Source organism: Myotis davidii, unplaced genomic scaffold (genome assembly GCF_000327345.1).
Source record: "Myotis davidii unplaced genomic scaffold, ASM32734v1 scaffold334, whole genome shotgun sequence".
Classification (NCBI taxonomy): Eukaryota; Metazoa; Chordata; class Mammalia; order Chiroptera; family Vespertilionidae; genus Myotis; species Myotis davidii.
This window is the reverse complement of record NW_006285797.1, coordinates 1,508,945-1,518,579: the sequence shown is the minus strand read 5'-3', so window position 1 is coordinate 1,518,579 and position 9,635 is coordinate 1,508,945. Positions and strand designations below refer to the sequence as shown.

The following is a 9,635-nucleotide window of genomic DNA, read 5'->3' as shown; positions in this document are numbered from 1 at the left end:
CTTGGCTTCCTCCATCACCGGGGCAACCAAGCCTCCTGCTCGCTCCAGCTCCGTGGCTGCCAGCCACCATCTTGGTTGGGTTAATTTGCATATGGTCGCTCTGATTGGCTGGTGGGCATGGCTTAAGGCATGGCAAAGGGATGGTCAATTTGCATGTTTGTCTTTTATTAGTGTAGATAACATGCAAGAAGGAAATACTTACCAACCAAGTTCAATGTATACATTTTTGAAGGCTTGGATAATTCAGTTGTCATTTGAGGATCTTTTAATGATGAAAGTCAATTAACATTATGCTGGTAAAGAGAAAATGTATGGGTCAATATATGTTTATTGTTAAGAGGCCAAAAGAAAAAAAAAGACAACAGTCAAACTCAAACATATTACAAACTTCACTATATTTCCATAGTAGATGAAAAATGTAGAGCTTGAGGTTTGCAGAGCTAGTACATCTATCTTTAATAACATCATCATCTACTTCTCCTATGGTAGAGTTGTTGTTGTTTTATACTATGCCACAAACAATTAATCTTTGCTTTATGAAGGCCTCTCAGCTACTGGGTAGTATGTGTTGGTTAAATCAACTCCAATTTGTTTGTGTTCCTCTAAGTAGAGCATCAATAGCTTTTGGGCAAAATAAAACATTAAATTATCTTGCCAACTTGCTATAAATACTTGAAAATGATTGCTATTGGAATGCATAAACAGTTTTAAAATTTCCTTGTTTAAAAAGCTGATGCATTTTTGCTGACTAATGGAATATCTGTGTTTACATCGTGTCAAGAATCTCCAGTTTTTGGAAAAATGAATGGGGCTAACGGCTCTCTGCTCTTGAGGACATATTCAAGCTCTTTAGCCTGGCATTGAAGATCCTTCCTCCTCTCCCCCTACCTGTCTGTGTAGCTCACAAATGTCCAGCTGCAGCTAAGGTTTTTAATTTACAATCCTTTCAATGTATCTATTACTTCCTTCACCTCTAAGATTTATGTTCTTTTTTTTTTTCTTCTTTAGGTTTTTCAATCATGGAATAAACTTTTTCTTCTTACCCTTCTTAAAATCCAACTGCCTCTTGACTTGGTCATTCTAAATCATCTATGTTACATGCCAACTTCTCTAAAAAGGCTCCCTTTATCTTCTAAACAATGCCTCTGCCTTTAGAACCATAGTATTTTATACCACTTAATTCTATGTTATGTTGTTGTCATTATATTTGTGCAGTATTATTTTTCCCTTTCCTCCAGATTGTAATGTCCTAATAGTAGAGGCCATGATTCACATACATCTTTGAATCACTATCAGCAGCACTACCCTATCCTATATATAACATAGCAATTGTTCATTATACAGTAGTTGAATAACTGTTGAATGAATTATGATTTTTCTTTAGAAGTAGGAAATAGTGTAGAAAAACTGGTTATAAAATAGGAAATTAAATTTGTTTCCCAATTAATAAACATGAAGAAAAAATTGAGGACTGTTGAAGACATAAGCAAAAGGGATGTGTGAACCTTGTTAAGATACTGATTTGAACAAACTAATTGTAAAGGAACATCTTTGAAATATTTGGAGACCTGTGTATATGGAATGAATAATAGATGATATTTAGGGTCTATGACAAATACATGCTCATTATGTCAAAAATAATTCTTATCAGTTAGAAAATCATACTAAATTATTTACACATTAAATGTTTAATTTAAAATATTCCAATAAAAAGTATGAGAGATAATAAAACAGTTGACAATGTTTGATGAAATATTGATAATTATTGAAGCAGCGTTAAGGATACATAGTGTTCATTATATTACATCTCCCTACTTCAGTGTAAGTTTAAATAATATTTCCATAAAAATTAAGAAATATGTTATGTGTTGTAGGAGAATAACCTTTTAATCACTCTCACAGTAGAAGAATAATCTTTCAGTCATTAAGATGTTACCTATAAGAGACTCCAGTAACTTGAATAAATTTTCATTTACAGTGTTTAACCCAACACTTAGAACCAATTCAACATGTGAAAACATTACAGTAGTTGGACAATGTCCTACTTCCTCACATGCCACAGAAGACTATTTGGTAGTGAGTCCTAATTATTATCCTCAAGGACCCCATTTTTATTATTCATGATTGTATAATAGTCAAGTAGTCAACACACTAACCCAAAATGACTTACTCACTTATTCTGAGAATGACCAACAACCTTATAAAAAGCAAAGAATACTTTTTCCCCTCATTTGCTGAACTGGATCCACTCATCATCAATGTCATGGAAGGCAAATGCTGTGAATAAACTTTCCTTTAACAGATATTCTAGGAATCAGGGAAGTTTTTATATAAGTCATAGATTTGGCCAAGTGGGAAATGCTAAAGAAAGATGGCAGGGACAGAAAACAGAACACTAGACTTAGCTATTGTCAAGTTTTTCGTACTCATTCCTGTCCTTGCATCTTTGTTGACAATTTCCTAGACAAGGTCTTCTTTAGCATTTGTTCAGGAAAGGATTCAAAGCCTCTAACCTTGATTACCTCCATTAGCATGCCCCAAATCACACCTCCCCCCAAAGAGTATAAAATCTGTTATAATCTTGGGCTTGATAAAGAAACACAACCTTGAAAGAAGTCCTCTACACTCCCAACTTTCTACCACCAGTATGCCCTTTCTTCCATTGACAGGGTGCACCTCCGTTTTTCTGTGGGTTACATCAAAGCTTTCCTGTGGGTTTTTGCTTCTGATCATTTCTTCTCCAACACACACTATCAGGTGCTTCCAGATTATGTTTCCTAAAATATGGCATTTATCCTACCACTCCCATGTTCAAAACTCTCAGTGGCTCACCATTGCTTATACATATATAAAAATAAAGGTCAACTTTTGCTCACTCAGCATTTCAGGCCTCACAAATCTGTCTAGAATCTACTTGTGACTTCTTTTAAGAACTGTGAACCAACAGAACCAGTAGCTAGGCCTTCCCTGAAAATACTCTATACTTTCTGGGCCTCAATTCTTTGTCTTATTAGTGTTCCTATTGTTTACAGCATCTCTTTCCATTCATTTCCAGTTGACACCCCCTCCCCAAAGGCTCTCCTGTTCCTTGTCAGCATCGGCCTGTTACTCTGTAAGTTTCTCCAGAGTTCTATCTTTTTGGGAAATGTTTCTTCTCACTGTGTTATAACATGGTATAAGCTTCATTTCTCCATTCAGCAATAAGCTTTTCAGGACACAACTTATCTACTTCATCTCTGTGTCCCTCATCTTTGGCAGAGTGGTCTGTGCTTAGGACATGTTTAATAAATATGGTGGAGGAATATTTTAAAAGTATTTGTAAAGACAGCTAGAAATCAAGGCAAAAAGTGCTTTCACAAATTTAAAACATTTTGATGTTTAAATTCTAGTTACCCAGTGCATTGTCACCATTTAAATAGGGGCTGTGCCAGGCATTAGGCCAAGTGCATTCTTTGCATTGTCATGTTTAATCTCAATTCAATAACGTTCTAGAGGAGAAAACTGAAACAGAGACTCAGAGATGAGGTAACTCGTCTGTCAACGGTCTGATTCAAATCCAGGTTTGCCTGAAATGAAACACTGTCAGTTTTCTAATATTCAATGTTTCAGGGAAGCCCTAGGATTTAGCAAATATAACTCCAAGGATACCCAAGGGACAAAAAAGAAAAAGGCTCAAACAGAAGATATTGCCCTTCCCCGCCCCTACTTTGACAACAGAAGCTTCTTTTTTCTTTTCTTTTCTTTTTGCTGTGAAGTTTGTTTTTCATTTTTACCTGCAATGCAGGACATTCACTTTCTTATTTTCATTATTTATTTTATTACTTATTATCTTATACACAAGGGTTTCACATATTTAACTTGTTGAAGTTATATACCTATACCTATACCTATCTAATTTATATCTATATCTACATCTATATCTATATCTATATCTATATCTATGTCTATGTCTATGTCTATGTCTATGTCTATGGCTATGGCTATGTCTATCTATATCTATATCCTTTCACTTAATATAACAAGTTGCATTTTCTTCCCCAAAATAGGCATGACATCACCCTTATCCCTATTTAAAGAATGTAATTATATTCATTATATTCAATATATATATATATGTTAGAATCAATTTCTAAGTCTCACAAGAAAGTAAATTTCATTACTTGATAGTCTCAAATTCAACTTGTTCCACATAGTTTTGGTTCTTTCCAGAAATTCTTCAATCCTGAGATGAGAACATCATTGGGATACTTAAAATTTAATTATTTAAAGCCAACTCCAAAAAGGAATTTAAAAAGTTATTTGGCCCCATGGAAGAGAGCTCATTTTGAATATGTAAATTCTGGTGTTTATGTGTATGTGTTTTCCGATATACATACATATACACATAAATAATTATATATTTTTACATATATATAATATTTTTTAAAAGTTCTTTAGTTACAGGTTATATCATTAACTACTATAGATCAGAAATTGCAAAAAAGATTGGAAAAAAACACATTTCTTCTGGGGATGAGGGAGAATGTTTTCATGAATAAATGTGGTATTTAAGTAGTCCATGGAGATTTGGTATTAGCAATAGATAACCTTATTAATATTCATGTCAGTATTTTCCAAAGCATTTCCTGGAGTGCTGGCCCCATAAGATGCTATTGTATTTAGAAGGGGGAAGAGGAGAGATCTGTGGTCAAATTGTTGGGAAAACTACATTCCCTCTTGGGACATAAAGTATAACAGCATATTAAAAGTTCAGAAATATTTGACAAGAAAAAAGTGTTTAACTTTATGTTCCCAAATCTTTAAATAATAGATCACCCTTTCTTTATATGACCTTTGATAACACCCCTAGTTATCCAGGTAAGTAGAACTGTGCTATTAAGGCTGATCATTGTGATGCATCTCTCATAGTCCTTGCCAGAGCGCACACATTTTTGTGCTTTGTACAGTTTCTTGTGTTTTTATTGAGTGTGACATTTACAAGTGTGTGATTATGGAAAGTTGTTTAGTCTAAGCCTCAGTTTCCTTATTTGTAAAATAGGGATACCATAACCCTTATTCGGGAGGTTGATGAAAGGATTAAATGAGTCGGTCCATGCACAGTGCTTTGAAACATGTCCAGTCACCTGATAATGACATGACCATGGATAATTCCTGCAGACCAGCTAGAAATCATTCATATTTCCACACAAAGGCAATCTGTCCTTTTGGTAGTTTCCAATTACAGCAGCGGTTCTCAACCTGTGGGTCGCGATCCCTTTGGCGGTCGAATGACCCTTTCACAGGAGTCACCTAAGACCATCCTGCATATCAAATATTTACATTATGATTCATAACAGTAGCAACATTACAGTTATGAAGTAGCAACGAAAATAATTTTATGGTTGGGTCACAACATGAGGAACTGTTTTTAAAGGGCCAGAAGGTTGAGAACCACTGAATAACAGGCATGTTATGTGAATGAGCACACAGTGCTGTAAACAGAGGTGTTTTTGTTTTGTTTTGTTTTGTTTCCACAGTAAACACAGGGGTAGGCAAACTTTTTGACTCAGGGCCACAATGGGTTCTTAAACTGGACGGGAGGGCCGGAACAAAAGAATGGATGGAGTGTTTGTGTGAACTAATATAAATTCAAAGTAAACATCATTACATAAAAGGGTATGGGCTTTTTTTTTTTTTTTAGTTTTATTTTTTTCAAATGGGCTGGATCCGGCCTGCGGGCGTAGTTTGCCCATGGCTGTCTAGAAAGTTCCCAGAGCACCCGGAACCTTAAAACAGGTGGTGTGGAGAGCCCTCCCAGATCCAGAGGAGTAGGAAGGGCCAGATCTGCACAGGATGTGTCTGTCCCTCAGGCAACAGCTACCTTTGTTCTCTCTCCTGTGTTGCTTTTCCTGTGTTTTAAAACAAATACACCTTTTCCTCTAGAGCAGTGGTTCTCAACCTTCCTAATGCCGCGACCCTTTAATACAATTCCTCATGTTGTGGTGACCTCCAACCATAAAATTATTTTTGTTGCTACTTCATAACTGTAATTTTGCTACTATAAACAATATGTAATTATATATGTGTTTTCCGATGGTCTTAGGCGACTCCTGTGAAAGGGTCGTTCGACCCCCAAAGGGGTCGTGACCCACAGGTTGAGAACCGCTGCTCTAGAGGATCATTTATTACATAAGAAAACAAACATTTATGTGGGTATTACTTTCGTTATACAAATGTATAGGATAGTACTTGGGAATTACAGAGAGGTGCCATAGTACATATTATTGATCTGTCCATTATGAAAAGATAATTATTCTGATTTCTTTAACTTACAGAGTTTTAAAGTATATGGCCTTTGTAATTTGGCTTTTGAATATGGTCAGAAAAGTTTATGAGGCTCCTTGTCAACCATGATACAATCTTTACCTTCCAAAAAAACACACTTTGTTCACCTACACAACCAGAAAGATTTATCAGGTACTAGAGGCCTGGTGCACGAATTTGTGCACCAATGGGGTCCCTAGGCCTGGTCTGTGGGATCAGGCCAAAACTGGCTCTCTGACATCTCCCAAGGGGTCCTGGATTGCAAGAGGACGCAGGCCAGGCCGAAGGACCCCATTGGTGCATGATCAGGGCCAAAGAGGGTCATAGTAGGTTGGCCAGCTAGGGAGGGACCATGGGAGGGCTCCAGGGCGTGTCTGGCCCATCTCGCTCAGTCCTGATTGGCGAGACCCCAGCAGCAAGCTAACCTACCGGTTGGAGCATCTGCCCCTTGGTGGTCAGTGCACATCATAGCAAGTGGTTGAGCAACCTTAGCATATTATTAGCATATGATGCTTTTATTGGTTGAGTGGCCGACTGGTCAACCAGACACTTAGCGTATTAGGCTTTTATTGTATAGGATTTGTACTCCTTTGTGTCTAACTTTTATCAAAAAATAAAGAACAAGTAGAAAATGAGTACTTAAATATATGGTATATATTTAAATGTGCAACTATTATTGTCTTTAAAACCTCTACTGCTATAGATCTAATGATAAAGTAGGATCACTGAGAAATGATTGTGAAAGCATTGTGTAAATAATAATTTATTATAAATATATGTTTACTGATAGCAACAATAAATTGATGTGTTGGATTTTTGTACTGAAATCTATAATTTTACTTGTTTATATCTCAAAGAGGGACCAACCTTAGTCAGTATTTTCACAAACAGAGATAAATAAATCAAAACATATATTTATGTAAGTTAATATGTAATTATCTACAGTTATATAATCATAGATAATTACTTAGCATAAATACAGAATTCTAAAACATTCATTAACCATTCCTCCCAGCCATAGAAATTAATTCAGTTCAGTTATTCATTGTACACATACATTTTAAAAAATAAATTGTAAGACACATTACATTTTTAAATTTTAATATCAGGATGCTTCTCATAATCAAGAGCAGAAAATCGTTCTGATTATTTACCTTTTATACTGAAAAATCTTTTATTAATTATGTCTTACAATCAATTATGTTTCATAATGAAGGAAGTAGAGGATACTGTACCACCACATGTCAGAAACATTTTGTGGATATAAGTTTATATTATTCAATTAGCCTTCGTGATCTTTTATGCTTTCCATTTGTTTGTTTTTTTGCTGTGAAGTATTTATGAATGCTTATTCTGCCTTAGTAATTTTTAAAAAATATGTTTTTATTGATTTCAGAGAGAGGAAGGGAGAGGAAAGAGAGAAACATCAATGATCAGAGAGAAACATCAATTGGTGCCTCCTGCATGTCCCCTACTGGGGATTCAGCCTGAAACCCTGGCATGTGCCCTGATGGGGATAGAAGCATGACCTCCTGTTTCATGGGTTGACACTCAACCACTGAGCCACATCAGCCTTGCTCTACCTTAGTCATTAAATTCAGTGATGTAGAAGTGACAGACCTCCACAATATTGGTTAATTTTTGTTTTCAAAGGCCAAATTGTGAATGATGAACATGTATCTTAGTGAAAAATATATGGAAGCAATGCTATAACACATCCATAATATTCTTGGACCAACTTTGCTCCCTCAAATGATAATCAAAAGGTAACTGCATTGAAATCACAAAAAGGGGATCTAGTTAAGAATAAAGAATTGTCTCAGATCTTATATAATTTGACCTAAAATGCCATTTTTCTTTATTTTTAAAAAATTGTAAAGGAGCAGTACTGAGTTAATATAATATTATGCCACCTTGAGTTTGTATGGAATTACCTGCCTTTCTAATTACTTGAAATATTTTCACATTATTTCATTATTGCTGCATATATGTAAGTCCATTGCCCTAATGTCTTTATTTAGGGTGGAAGTAGAATCTAACTTCAGATTGAGAAGGAGAAATGGATAGTTGTACCATCATCATGAACACATGATGAACTAATGTTCCATCACCACATTAGCACCCCATTCTAACACAGTCAGATAGTGTGATTCATTCACTTGTTCAATCAAATTCTGAACATTTTTGTTTAGCAATCCTATGGTGGATATCTGGAATTTAGAGATGAACACATGTTTTGTCTTTGAGGAGAGCCTCATGTGGAGACTGACAAATAACTAGGTACTTCCTGTAACTTGTAGTAGAAGAATAACATAGAAAAACCCAGGAGCAAAGAGGAAGGCAGTCATTCTGGCACAGCATGGCTTAGTAGAGGAGGAGGCAGGGTTTTGTCCCAAAGGAACCAGTGTCTGGCCTGAGTCATAGAATATGAGGAGAAATTCACCAAGTGGCTATAGTTGTATGTTTTTTCTCTTTACTAGAGCTCACATTTTGAAACTTCAGATTTAGTCCTGGGCCCTCTTGCTTTCTTTCTGTATTCTTCCCCTGAAATAATATCATTGATTCTCATGGCCTTAAGGCCATCTCTATACTAATTATTTCCAACTCGTCATCTGAAGTCAGATCTTTGAGCTTCTGTAGAGGGTTAAAGAGATTTTGCAGGAGAGGAACCAAGATGGTGGCATAGGTAAACACCGGAGAATGCTGCCTCGCACAACCACTTCAAAAATACAACTAAAAGACAGAACGGACATCACCCAGAACCACAGGAAGGCTGGCTGAGGGGAAATTCTTCAACTAGAAGGAAAGAGAACAGCATACCGAAACTCAGAGGAGGCGCAGTGCGGAAAATACAAAGGTGCGGAGGTGTGTGCAGAGCGGGCTGGCGGCTGAGGGCACGGTTGTCTTTTTCAATCGGGAAGGAGGCTCAGGCCCTGAGCTCCAGTTCCGGGCGAGTCTCTAGGGACCCAGACTCAAACAGGAGAAGCGGGACTGTCTGGCATCGGTCGGAACGCGAGGGCAGCTTTCTCTCTGAGGTTTGCAGCGGTTGCTGGGACTCTGAGAGGCAGAGCCTCTGGGGATGGGACTGAGAGCAGCCATAACTGCTTGCTCAGGCCCACCCTGTTGATCCCGTGCAACCCGCTCCGCCCATGCCCTGCACAGAGCCATTTGCTGGATAGCCTCAGGCAAAGGCTAGATTAGCACCTCCCCAGAGGACAGAAGTTTTCCCACTGCAGACACAGCTGACTCTCACAGCCAGTTGGCCTGGAGGTCAAATCCCCCCAGTATTAACTACAACAATCAAGGCTTAACTACAACAAGACTGCACACAA

General features: G+C 37.1%; 1 long non-coding RNA gene across 1 annotated transcript in view; it reads right to left on the bottom strand.

Moving 5' to 3' along the window:
* Positions 1-9,635, bottom strand: part of LOC107182007 — a 28,289-nt gene that overhangs the window by 6,940 nt on the left and 11,714 nt on the right. The window contains exon 3 of the long non-coding RNA XR_001512728.1: positions 203-293. This is a non-coding gene — a long non-coding RNA (uncharacterized LOC107182007). The remainder of the gene's footprint in view (positions 1-202; positions 294-9,635) is intronic.